This window comes from Rattus rattus, chromosome X (genome assembly GCF_011064425.1).
Source record: "Rattus rattus isolate New Zealand chromosome X, Rrattus_CSIRO_v1, whole genome shotgun sequence".
Taxonomy (NCBI): Eukaryota; Metazoa; Chordata; class Mammalia; order Rodentia; family Muridae; genus Rattus; species Rattus rattus.
The window spans coordinates 73,686,170-73,700,552 of NC_046172.1; the positions used below are offsets into that span (position 1 = coordinate 73,686,170).

Consider the following 14,383-nt stretch of genomic DNA (forward strand, 5'->3'; position numbering starts at 1 on the left):
TGGTGCCACCATCAGTCAGAACACAGGCAATGAGGTAATTGGGGAAATTTCTTTTATTATTTTCAGATGTGGATTTCTGTCAGTCTTTTCAACAAACTGCATTTTCTTTTTCTCAGAAGAATTTCAGGGTTACTTAGTTCAACTTGTAGAGTCTCCTTGGTCTATAAGGAATGCTTCCATGCCACAGACATGGTTTTCTTTTGGACTATACACATAAAATAAAATATTTCATTCTATACTACAGAAGAATCCATACTAACTACTAAGCATTCATTTGCTGGATGTTTAATTCACTTTGAACAGAATGCCAGAAACAAAACGTAATGTTATCAAATCCTTATACAAATTACCTGTGCTTTATGACCATTGGTCGAGGAATTATAGAACGAGTTAATAACATTAACAACATAATTCTGACATGACGATAGCTTTAAGAGCAGCTAATTACTGTTTCTCTCCCTTTACATCAAATTGAGATGGAAATCTTAGGAAAGCAATTGATTGATACCCACTACAGGTGTTGTGGAGAATAATTTGTGCTTTGAAAATATCCCCGTGACATAGATTTGCCACACTGTTCTAGATCAATCAGTGATTTTATTTTCATTGAGTTACTGCCATCCCCTATGATAGTGTCACCGAACAGAGCAACATCCAAGAATCAGACCAGTAACTATTTGACAGCATCTGATTTCATCTCCTACACATTTCCTTGCTCTGACAAAGAGAACAGAGCACTGCTAGATACTATGAATAATGAAGTCAGAGATACAACAGGAATAAAATGTAATGCTAAAGTGTCTCCCTGGACCAATATAAGAAAACACTTCCTTGTTTTTTATTTCACGCAGACTGCACTGAACTGCCGTGTGGAGGTTTCTCTGAGCTGTGGCTTCAGGTATAAGAAATAAATACAACAAAAAAGATTTGAGGAATTTGTAAAGCAAGGTTTTAAGTTAAAGTTAAAAAATACAATTGGAATTTGGAAGGGGGTTAGGAAAATAAAGTGGGGTATAGTGGAGCAAGGATTCATAAAAATTTTCCCTCAAAAGAACTTTCTGTAAAAATGCTATTCAAGAAAATCAACCAACAATAACTAGCAGACTATTTTCTTTTTCATATTCTGTTCCTTTGCAGATGCAATCTCTCATTCTATTTTCCCATCAGTATACAAGATTAAAATCAAATTTACATCAAATTTAGATGGAAATCTTAAGAAAGCATTAACAGAATACATAGATTTTAATGCCTGAAAGCAGTGTACTTTTTCTCATTTTATTTCAGAAGGGGAAAAAAAAAACTAAAAAAAAAAAATCAAAAACCAAAATTCATCTTTCTCTTTCAAAACTAAACTGAAGATTGGGAAATCTAAGTTTTTCTACACATTAAGGAAAGGAAGTGGATTATTTTCTAAAATGCACATATTTTGTGCAGGCTAATTCAGACAACTCACCTGTCTCATTCTCTGGCCTCTAGGTAAATATAAGGACTTTCTCTTTAAAATTAGAACCAGAGAGGTCTGGGTGTTATTTGTTTTTGAGCCTATTTTATAGGTAGGAAATTAACTTTTGCTTCTTGGTATTCATGACTTATCTGAGCCACACACCTGACACAGTGACCTTTGATGCTTTAGTGCTCTCCAGAGACCTGACACCCTATGCTAGGCAGGCTTCACTAACTGAGCTGCCAAGCTTATTGGCGAGCATTAGGCGTGCAGCTCCATACTGGGTACTTCCTTGTCTGGTATCCTTTACTGCTTTCAAACCGCATTGTTCATATAGTGACACCACCGTTTCCCCTCAGACCTGACCCTTTTAATGATACCCTTAGTTTTCCTCTGGGATAGCCAAACGCTGTGTTTCCTCCACAGACACTCTCACTCCACCCTACCCCACACAGGAGAATGTGTGTGGACAGGCAGCCAAGGTCTCTGAGATTGCTCACAGTTAGATATGATATATTCAGAAACAGGCACTTGGCTCAAATAGTGACTTCTTTTGGCTCTTGCCCCTAGTTCCCCTAGTGTGCCCTAAGTATCCTTTGTATGAGAAAATGCTTGTTGTTGGTTCTCTAGCTGGAGTCAACTGAGACAGAGGAATCTCAAGAAAGCACACATACCAAGAAAAATCAAACTTCTGTAAGATGATGTAAAGGAGTGAAACTTAAAGAGGAGAACTAAAGTGCAAGCAGAGGGGCACCACCCGGGGGAGAGATGCTTGCCCTGCTTATTCTGCTCAGTGTGTTCCCCTTAAGCATCCAGTCCCATAAAGGAGCTTTCAGGCAGAGCGCATTCCGCTTCCTTCTCTGGGCCACAAGACGTAACTTCCCAAGCTTACCTCAATCTCGCCCCCGCACCGCTCCTGGGGTTCTTCATCCTCTGGGAGAGGCCGCCTCCTGAGCTGGAGTGGGATGGGGGTTGCAGTGAGTGGGGACAAAAGGGGGTACCCATCAGTTGGTGCTGCGCCAACCCCTCCCAGCCGGCGGCTAGGACACTCGTTCCCTCCCTCCCCCCCCGCCTTCCACTCGTTCACCCCCCTTCTGTCCCCCCTTCCCCCTCCTGTCTAGTCCCTCCCCCTCGCCATTGAAAAGGGCTGGCTTGGCAGTGGCTCCTTGCAGTCGACGAACTGTCAGGGCGGGAGTAGCTGTGAGCCGGAGCAGCCAGCAGCGGCCCGCGCAGCAAGCGGAAAGCCAGGCTACCACAGTGCAAGGAGTCGAGGAGGCAGAAGCTACTCAGGCGACACAGGCAGCCCAGCTGGCCCGGCCGCCAGACCAGCCTCACAACCAACCTCCAAGACAAACAGCTGCTCCGCGGACTGCGAGCTGTGGCGGTAGATCCCGCTACAGCAATCGCAGTCTCTGTGGAGCGGGCGGAAGCCTTTTTTCTCCTTTTTCGTCCCCCCTCTTCATTCTTCTCAAGAGGAGTCTAAACAGTAGGTAAGTATCGGGTTCGGGAGCCAGAGCCGCTGAGGTTGGGGACCCATGGCATGTCCTGCGCTTAGGCGCGGTGACTGCCTGCGCCTGGGATCTGGACAGTTGACCACAGCATGCTTTTAGAAACGCTATTGGTGCCCTCCCTTCTGAGTTCTGTTCCCTAGAGGTAAAAAAAAAAAGAGATGAGCTCCCAAAGAAAATGTTTTGGCACTGCCTCCACTTGGTTTGGTTACTTTGCTAAAACTCTCACTTTTGTCAGAAAAGTGTCCGCGAATGAATTTCTCCGATATGGATTGTGCAAAAAGGTCTTTCACTTTAACTGATTCTTCCAGCTTCAGCGAAGCTGAATGAAACTCTGATCTGGGAAAGTGTGGGGATGCAGAGTTGACGCCCCAGACGCTTAGGGGAGACGCCTGGAACAAGCCCAGCTGAGGGGCCATGCCCCAGCAGTGATTTCCTGGTGGATCCTGGAAGCAGGCCCAGCTGCGCTCCTCTCTGGGGGCTCCGATTTGAGTCCAGGTTTGATGGCGCAAACCCCGTGGGGGAGCGACCCTTGCCGCAGGGCTTCGGAAAACTGTGCGCACAGCAGGGCGCCAAGAGTCCGTGGGACTGGTCTTCCTGGTATGCTCCCTTTGCTACCTGCCCTGGGACCTAGCGAATGTGAAAATGGTAGGTGTGGGGAATTCTGACCCCCTTTTATAAATGCAACTTCCTATAAAGCAGTAGCTGAAAACCAGTGTTCTTTTCTCATTGAGGGGTTTAAAAAGACTTACAAAGTCAAGCCTAACATAAAAGGGTTCCTTTTTTTTTTTTTTTTTTTTTTTTTTTTTTTTTCTCTAGGGAAATGGCTTGGAATTCCTTAGCCAAAAGAACGCCCACCTATGTCATAAATACATGGCATTTTTGAAGAGATACCCAAAAAGCAGTTCCCTCCACAAAAGAAGGATCTTCCTAGAACATGTATAAAACGGTCCCTTTCCCGAAAATGTCTCTTGCTACGAGCTTCAGTGGAAAAGGTGACTTTAAAAAGCGACCACATTGCTTTAGAGACTTTGGAAGAGCGCAAGGACAGTATAGCTCTGTTGGAGACACTTCTCTGTGAGCTCAGAGTCACAAAGCGACTAGTCCCTGGGGTGTCAATGTCCCAGAGTGCACGGCAGGATCCGCTTCCGTGTCTCCCCCAAGGAAAGACTTTTTAGGGTTTGAGTGAAGATGGCCCCTTTGCTGCCTGTGATTTATTCCAGGCTCCACTAGGTTAGCCGCCTTTGCGGCTTGGGGTGCGGGGCACTGGGATGTGCGCTTGGAGTATGTGAGCGCGCGCCTGCAGGCGAGCACTCGCCTCTGCGAGCGGGGTGTCCTTCCAAAATGTCTCAGGGGGCTGGGAGTTCAAACTTGCGCCATTGCGGCACCCACTAACAAAGTAAATCAGGAAGAGAAGGGGTTCTAGGACAAAAAAATAAAATAAATAAAGAAAATTAAAGAGCAACAGCAGCAAACAATGAAAGCAAAACCTTAATGCTGTTCTTTCCCTTACTACGGAGGAAACTTTGCAAAGGCAGATTTATAACACGATGGGGGCTGTTTCTGTACAATGGACCCAATGTGAAAAAGTGTTTGAGAATCTAGGCCATGGGCAATAGGGCTAAAAAATAGGGGCTAGAGGACCCTGTGTGTAGTCCTAGCTCTACAACCAGCAAACAACCTGAGGAGCAGGTAGATAATTCTGAACACTTAGCACAGCACAACACCAAAAAGATGAAGACACTAGGTGACTTAAAGCAACTCTCTTGTCATCCTTTAAAAAAAGAAGAAAAATGAAAAGACAAAAAAGGAAAGCAAAAAGGGAGTAAAAGAAGTGTGACTCAAGATCGAAGAAAGGAGTTGGGGGGAGGGGGAGTGCGCTGGTTAGCGCCTCTGCAACTTTGGAAGACTTGCACTTTTAATCATATTTGAAACAAATTCTCAAATTCTCATGGTCCAGGCTCTAGCTTCAGGGCTATAGTTGCCTGTGTTTTTGTGCTGGGGGAGTAGGCTTTTGAGAGCCCCAGAAAGTAACTGATAATATGTATCCGTGTTTCACCTTTCTTGTCTTTGGTTCATCCGAGGCAGAACTGGCAGTGTGCGGGCGGTTTTGAGAGAGAACCAGGAGATGAAGGAGCCAAGGTCTAAATCTACCTTTCTCCTGCTGCTAAATTAAGAACTGCCGCGCCCAGCTCAAGTCCTGGCGCCGCCACCAGGGCGCTGAGTTTGCCAAGCCTCTCGCAAGAGCCTCAGAGAGCGAGCACAGGGAACGCAGTTCGTGCTGGGGTCCTCCTCATCCCGGCCGCCCCTCCTTCTCTGGCAATGATGTCAGCTCCAGTGAGGGTCGGCCGGCTGGTTGGAGAGCGAGCGACTAGTGCCGGTCGGGAGCGGAAGCAGGCCAACCTGAGGGGCGCCTTCCCGGTGTGCAGCCGCCCTGTGTCCCTAGGTTCCATTCCAGAGCTGCCGACCCCCACCTCCTCCCCTGCAGGTGCCGCCGGTCCGTTGAGCTTTTGGAACTTGGCCTTCAGACTCTCTCTCTCTCTCTCTCTCTCTCTCTCTCTCTCTCTCTCTCTCTCTCTCTCTTTCTCTCTCTCTGTTGCCCTCCCTCCCTCCCTTCTTTTAGCCTGTCTCTGTTCCAGCCCTTACCTTTTTTATTCACACTGAATTAAATCCTCTAGTGGCAAGGTACCAGGGTTGAAATCCCAGCGTGTCTCGCACCACCCACTCCCTCCACGCTAGGTGAATAGTAAAGATGTAAGAATCTCAGAATCTTTACCCCCACCGCCCATCCCCCACCTGCCCGTCTCTGCCTGCAACCTAAAGAAGCAAGTTCTTGGTGGTGGTGCTGCTGCTGGTTGTGGTGTGTGTGTGTGTGTGTGGGGGTTCTTTCTCCAGGGAGATAGGGGTGGAGAGGGAAGGGAACAATTGAATGTTCTGGATGGGGGAGTCCTTGTATGAAAATACGAGGCTGGAAATAGGAAGTCGAACACTGAGCAGTTTCTGGCTCTGGCAGCAGGCAAGGAGCTGCGGTGCTTTTTATTCCAAGGCTACGGAGTCACTTCTGTAGACCAATGCGCCAAATTGGGACGATTCCTGAATAGTATTTTTTTTTTTTTTTTTTTTTACTAGACAGAAGCCTACCTTATTTCCCTTTATAACGTGCCCAGTCTTTTTGAGGAACAACACACTTTCCTGAAAGCAAAACCAATTCCTTTGATCGCCAGGTACGAACAATTTATTCTTTACCTCAGAAGGATCCCAGTGAGCAGGTTTCAATTGGTACAAGGCAATAGGAAAGAGACACAAGCTGGGCATGTCAACACCAACTGAAGCCCTCAGCTGTCACATTCTTGAGGAAATTAGATTCTAGGGGATCACAACAAATTGCTTTGCTGCTGCATTTCCTTTGAAGGCAGAGGGGAATTGCACACTAGCTTCCGTTTTGTAAATGGGTTTTCTACTGCCCCCCTTTCTTTCCTTTGACACAACGTTCCTTACATGATATATCACTCCCGCAAACTTAAGAGCTGCTGTGCGTTTGAAATGCAGGAAGAAGGGAACTCAGATCAAGCATAAAACCACATTCATTTTCTAGAGCTCAATCATTTGCTAAAGACCCACCCTCCCTTTATCACCCAAGTGCTGTTGTGATGGATGTCCTTAATGTTGGGTTTCTGCAGCTGGAAGGCCTAGCTGAGAGGATGCAGGCTTCATATTATTTTTTCTCTTGGTATTCAAAACTTTATGCAAGATAGAAATTCCTGATAATAAGCTTCCTTATTTTTGTTGTCAGGAAGAAATCTGGTAAGGTATTTTAAAAGGAAAAAATTGTCTGTCTCCCCCTCCCCCTTTATGGGATCAGTTCACAATAGCTTTTTGACAAGATTTAAAAGATTCTTGGGGGAGCACAGGACGGTATACAGACAAGAAGACTGATGAAGCCACTGGCTTTGAACTACATTCAGGAAATACGTATGGTTGCCACGTTTTCTATTAGTGGAAAAGAAAACTATACAGGGGATGAAGACCTGAAAGTCAATTCCCTCCAATAATCTCGGTTTACATATTTGAAAGATGACATTCATTTGTTCACCAAAGAATCCACAAACATGAATTAGTCAACTATTGTACCAAAGTGCCAGACTCTAAGAATCCAAAAGAGATTATGCAAAATTTGGCATAGGCCTATTTAAGCTAGGAGACTCTCATAACATTTTGATATGATGTGGTGAATGCTCTAATTGTTCATAACAGAGGGATTAATTTTTTGCGAGGTTAGGAGGTTCATAAGAAAAAATGGATGTTTTCTTGACTATAAAAAATAGTCATACCTAGTCACTGGGAGCCAACAAGCAGACATGGATGGTTTTAGAGAATAAAGTTGTTAAGAAAGGATGGTGACAGGAATTTGTGGCTTACTGTGGAGCTAACAAGTATGTGTAATTTGTAGATTTTGTCCACCTTTGAGGATTTATCAGGAAACGATGTTATAATAAAATAAGGAGGAAATATCTTGCAGTGAGTGGTTTATGAAATGCACTTAAAATTATATTAAATAATTTGATGAATTGCAATAGAAAATAAAAAAGGAAGGCTACTGTGGGGAAAATAGTTTCCCTTTTATTATCTGCATACTTATATAATTTTACTAATTGCACTTTCCTGTCCCAATCTTGTATATACTTCATCTTCCACCAAAATATAGTGGAGTGTCTCTAAGACCTTTTGTTCTAGACATCTGCATGTTTTTACCATTTACAAGCACAGGTTTGCCCACCACACTCCATTTTCACACACATCCGTGAACCCTCTCATCATCCTGCATCGTTTCTTTTTCCATTCCTTACTTCAGCTCCCTCCCTAATGCCAGGTTTAGACTTGTTAAATATTGTTTCCGTCCTTTATACAGTAGCAAGCAACAGTACCCTGTTTTACTTTTCACTTTTCCTTCACTGCTTTATTTCTGGATTAATTAATCTCCATTTTTAAAAAAAAAAAATCCTACTGCCCATTAGGTACCTTAGCCTCTCCAATAACTCCAATAACTTTCCATAAATAGAAAAAAGAAAGAAAGAAAGAAAAACTCCTGCTTCAAAATTGTTTACAAATATGTAAAATTTACTGCATCAAGATGACTTAATATTGTTTCTGTGTCTTTTGCTGCTTTAATTTCAAACAAGATTTTTAGTAGAACTCCTTTGATTTATTGGATTTGTATGATGTCTGTACATGCCTGTTTTCTGTTGGTTGTATTTAGGGAATTTAAAAATTGTGCATTGGTGGTATTCCAAATGTATATAATTGTGCACTACACATTTTTTACACAGTTGCATTGCATTTTGTCCTTTCTGGTGTGTCCTCTTCTCATGAGTCATTTCTTTTACTGGTTTTAGTAATAATAATTTTCTTTCCTGCTCCATCCTCAGGATCCCAGACGAGATAAGCTTTTTCCAATTTTTGTTTCTATTAACATATTTATGTACCATACCCAGAGATAAAAGAAGCGCTCTCTCTCTCTCTCTCTATCTCTATCTCTCTCTCTCTCTCTCACACACACACACACACACACACTATATATATATATATGTGTGTATATATTTGTATATATATACATATATGAAGAAAAGGAAATGATTCTCATGTTATTCTATGTTTTATAAATTTGGCTCAATATTGTTGGGAAATAAGAGGGAAGAAAAATATGTCATACAATCTACATTTTATTTTCATCAAAGACATTTGAATTTTATCTTGGGGAAAGCAAAATATATAATGACTCCACTTGTTTATACTCATTAAATTTCTTTATAACATTCTGAATTACTTGTCATTGTCTGAGCAGAGTTTTGTTATCTGAAGACTTTATTGATCATTCAATGTCCAGAATGAAGAAAATTAGGTAAGATTTCTTGACATTATAGATTTGCTTATGATATTTAAACTTACCATGCTTGAAAATGGTGTAATTATTTGGCCGAAGTTAATCATAAAAGGCATATCTAAAATATGGTTTGAAAAAGCAAAAATCTCTGATTTATATGACACATCTCTTCAAGATTTATATGCCGTGCAGCATCAATGATAAAACACAGACTTATCAATAGAGGAAAACTAGTTTAGCTTGAAATTGTCTTAGAGATTTTGTTGTTTACATAAAAGACTGCATTTTTATTAACAGCCAAATAAAAGTGAAAAGATTGGCCTCTTCAATTATGTTTTAGAATTAAAAGAATGGTTTGCCAAAATCATAAGTGCTTCTATTATTGTTTACATCCCGAAGATCATCAATTATTCAAGAATTTAAATGAATATTTCTAGTGCTGTAAATATTGATAAGTAGTTTTTAAAGCTAAAATGACAATGATTATAGTTTCACTTCCATCAAAAATATGAAAGAATGTTTATCCACATAATCCATTCATCTAGAATGTTGATGATTGTATAATAAAATGAGCAAAGTAATAAGAAGGAAAAGATATCCTAGAATCAGATTTTTCCTTATTCAATTTAAATTGTGTTGATAATTTAACATTTCTTGTAGCTTGTCAATATACTGTAATTAGAATACAAACTGAATTTTTAAATTGGTTTGCAGTTCATTTGCTAACGTCATATAAAATGAAAGTCAACTATTACTTCTTTCCACAAATTGATTTGTTCTTTTAACTTGTTCAATATGTACAGCATTCTGTATATTTATATTATTTTAAATGTATTTATTAATTCTAGTACCACATAAACAGAATAGAAAATGGAAGACATAGTTTTTCCTGATTTCCTCTCTGACGGTCAGGCAAGTGACATTAGTTAAAGCTATCCAGTCAGTAAAAGTTAAAAAAAATTGCTGGTTTTCAGTCTTTAAGCTAGGACTTTTCCTTGGATTCTGTCTTGCTTTGTCCTATTTCTATGAGTTTATTTTATTCAAGTTTTGAATGTAAAAAAAAAGCAAAAAAGAGACTTAGATTAAAAAAATAAAAATTCAAATATGAGTACCTTTATGTGTATTAAAACAAATTTGTTACTTGGCTGCTTTCATTGTATTTTCATTCCATTTAGTGACTTTGTATATTGATCTTGTGAAAAGTACCTCATAAAATAGTAGGACTATTGATGTGGTAATAGTATACATTCCAGACAGTTAAAACATTCCCTTCATTTTATTTATAGGAAGAGTTCAAATTATGATCCATCATAATACCACTCCATTAAGTTTGAGTCCATTTAATGTAGTAAATATTTAGTGCTATCTCTTAATTCACAATGTTTGCAAGACATCTTATGTTTCTATGTGTGTTTTTTTTTCTTTTTTTGGAAAAAGTTGTCAATGATTTTTAAGTAGTGTTTTTCTTTAGACATACCATATTTGAAGCACATGAGTGTTAATCTTGTTTGGGTTTGTATCATAGCAAACAAAAAACATTAAGCTTCTAATATGCAAATACATTGTTTTGTCTTCAGGGTTACAAATATTTTCCTCTGGATTTTGACGTGGTAAGTGAGAGCAGGGATTTATTCAAATTATGTGAACATCAGGTATTTTATAAGTTATTAGTGTATACAGGGTAGCCTTGAGCAAATAAATTAAGCTCCCTGTACTAGTTTCCTCAAATGGAAAATGAAGGAGCTGTAAATTACTTCAAGGTCCTTTGCAAAAAACACCTGTCTTGTGACGGTTCACAAAAGGCAGCACATACAATATCTGTCCTTGTCTTTTGGCTTTGTAAGCATTACTACCTTCACTGCTTTGAGTCTTTAACCATTGATACCAAAACTGCTGTGGCTCCTTCAGCATTGTAATGCATTGCATGTGACAGTTGAACTGCATTGTGACAGATGGCCCTTAGATTTAAGAAATTAACGACTTTAAGAAGGTTATATATTGACAGGTCAGGAGCAATTAACATCTGCAATAAGACGTAATGAATACTTAAGTTAAAATGAATTCGACACATAGTTGTTGAATGTCACTCTTTACATTATAGCACACTAAGTCTAGGACAGGTCTCAGAGCCTCTGGAAATGTCAAAGACCAAAAATATTAAATCTAAAACCTTCAGCTCACAAATGTGGAGTGAATTCTCCAGGAGTTCATATAAGATATTGCATGGTAGATTGACAGATACATCTTTCCTACTTTCCAGTGTACTTAGAATTTTAAGACATTGTTGCATCCAACTGTTTAAGTACATTTGCTCAAATACAAGTGTGTGTGTGTGTGTGTGTGTGTGTGTGTGTGTGTGTATCAGAAGTTAAATATGTAGCTTTATTAAACTAAGCAATTTCCTATTTTGACTCAGATCTGTGTTCAACACTTTCTTTTAAATTGAGGCTGTTAATTGCTCTTGCATTGTAAATATTATGTTATAAAATACACTATATAATGACCTGATATTTAGAACAAGTGAATAAAATATTAACACATTAAAATACATAAATATTTTTAACGTGGCCTGAAATGTCCATTTACTACAGATAGCTAAAATACACAAGCTCTGTAATAATTGGTTTATTTTTATCAGTACATATTTACCATGCACACTTAAATGTACATTTCTATGAAGGCTCAAACATAACTTTGGAAAGATTTTCAGTGTTTTAGAAAATAAAATTTAACCATGCAGTGTGTCAAAGTGTATGCTGAGTATTAGAGAGTATCACTAGAGAGTGTCAGGTAAAAAAGTAGGCAGGCAAAATATTTCAAAGCAAAATTTCCTTTCCTTTCAGGAATAACCTTGTACAGCTATATTTTCTTTGGAGAAGGAGAAAGTGGGAGAGGAAATAGGAAATCAAATGGAGATGAAAGAACAACTGGAGTGTTAAGTGATGGGACTTAGATTTTAGTCCAGCGAGAAATATGCAATCTTTTTAAAACTGCCTGTGTGGATTCTCTCTTTCTCATTTCAAATATTATATGTTTAGAATACCTTAAGTTTGATATGATTGTAGCTTACTAGGTTAAAACATCAGCCAAAACAGAAGACTTCATTACATTTAAAGAGAAGCCAAGTAAGTGGTGCCACACAAACACACACACACACACACACACACACACACACACACTCACACACACACTCACACACACACTTACATGAAAATGTACTGTATAAAGAAGCAACACAAAAACATTTAATCAGGCTGCAACCATTTTTTATTTTTTAAATCAGAAAATAATGTGCTCAGTTTAACTCTAGTACCCCTGTCGCCTTGGTTTTCAATTGAGGCCCAGTTCATACAGCTCTCCTAGCTTGAAGTTTTTCATATCCTATGAACTTACTCCTAACAATCACTAGATACAGTAGTTATAGTATGTACTGTCCATTTAATAAAGGAAGGAATGTTAAGCAGAAATTTTCATGGAACCGATAACAAATCAATTGAACATTATGCATGTTAGAAGCCCCTCACAATTATTTTCAAGAGTTTAAAGCAATGGAATGTAAGGCTAATGCGCCACAAAATGTATAACTGTATAACAACAACGCAGTACTTTAAAATACAGCTAGAAGACAATTTGTAATCAATCAAGATCTCTGCTAATGACTTGTTATTTTAAACTCTGGTTTCTAGGAAGGTGCATTTTATTTCTGTACCTCTCAAATTTTACTGTTCAGACCTTTAAACTAGAAATCTTGTTAAGATGCAAATTTTGATTCAGTAGCTGTGAATGAGATCTGGAATTTTGCATTTCTAAAAAACACTGTGGGCATGTTAATGCTGCTAAACCTCAGCCCACACAGAGCAGAAAGGAGCTAATTTATTTTCATGTAAATATGACCAAGGTGAAATTAACCAAAAGTTGCATAATTTTAAAAATCAATAAATTTGAGTTATTGTGCAATGTATTACACATTCAAAAATTAACAAACTGTATAATTATTTGCATTTTGATATTAAAATTTATCTTAATCTCCGGCCTAAGTAATTTAGGTAAACCTGCCATGAGAAAGACAACCAGTCTCTAGTTCATCATTTGCCTAACTTTTTCACCAGCTGCACATGCATGCATTTATATTGCTTAGAAACTGAAAGCCATTGAACAAACATTATCAACAGTTTGACAATATTTTAAACATTTTCAAAGTAACCTTAAAGCCGTAACTATTTTTAACAAGGTATAGTTCCTTGAAAGTATTCATTTATAAAATATCTCAGTGATTTCTAATATTGTGTGCGTGTGTGTGTGTGTGTGTATGCATGCATGCACATTTTGACATGTGTAAAAATAAAAAAAAAATGCTTTCAGAAGTCCTGCTACTTTGGTGTGAGGTATGAACTCTTGTCATCAGGCTTCACAGTAAGTACTTTTATTCACTGAACCATTTTTCTAGCACTATAAAATATTTTAAATGAACGTGTCATTGAGTCATTTGTATTTCAGAGCCACGAATTGAATTTTCTCATCTCGACATTAAAGTTTTCCTTTTTCCTTATTAAAAAAAAGTATCTGACACTTAGCAGAACAAGAACGCCAAAAATGACAGTGAGAGAGCTTTTATTTTTCTTTGCTATCCACCATTACAAAAAAATTCCTAAAAGCTGGGAAGAAATGGTAAACTAGACACGTGATAGTTTCATCACAACTTTTCTTTTCCTCAGAAGGTAGTATGATAGCTCTTTATTCTGAGCAAAACTTTAATTCCTATTCAGACTATAGAAGAAAAGTCGGTGCTCTACTTTTTTCTGTGCAGCTTATCATGCTACAGAAGCAGCATTAAAATGAAGCATTCATTACACGTATTAAGTCAGAAATAAAATTTTAAATTGTGTTTGGGGAGAAGCACAATGTGATCTGATGGTGTTTATTGAAAAAAAAAATCCCCTCAAAGATGATGTGGCTGTCTTAATTGTGGCACCACAAGTCACCATCTTATCAATGAGACCATTTGTCTTTTTGGAGCTCAGATAATGTAATAGCAACAGCAGAGCTTGTTTGGTAGCAACTTGAGGATCCCTGTGAACTACAGGGCCAATTGGATTAAAATGTTTTTTGCAAGTGCTAAATGAACTTGGGTGTCTGCCAAAATTGCCTTGGATTTCATTACTCTTAACATTACTTAATAATGCTAAGCCTAAACTGTTGCTATGTATCTTCTAGAGAGCTTATAACAGCATAAATAGCATATTTCCTTTTAAAAATAATGTCCGATTTAAAAATGTAAGCCTATAAGAGATTAAGAAAAATATGTGATACTACAGAACAATTAAAAAGATACTGGAGTAAAGTTATGAAGTATTTCTGAAATACATTAACATTTTTGACTTTGATTGTCCATAGGTAACTAAACCAACCCATGGAACCCAAAGCCATGGAGAAAGGGTGCTACTCTACTTGAAATATCATCTCTTTGTTGTAAGAAACAATCTTTCTGGCAGCTAGCATTAGCTGTATGAATGATTATATTATCATTTTAAAATGTTTTTTTCTTGATTT

The 14,383-nt window shown here is 38.7% G+C and overlaps 1 protein-coding gene across 1 annotated transcript in view; it reads left to right on the forward strand.

Moving 5' to 3' along the window:
- Window positions 1-2,612: 2,612 nt before the first annotated feature.
- Window positions 2,613-14,383, forward strand: part of LOC116888613 (protocadherin-11 X-linked) — a 284,660-nt gene continuing 272,889 nt past the window's right edge. Inside the window, exon 1 of the mRNA XM_032889912.1 lies at window positions 2,613-2,934. The gene's annotated coding sequence lies outside the window, so the exon portion shown is untranslated. The remainder of the gene's footprint in view (window positions 2,935-14,383) is intronic.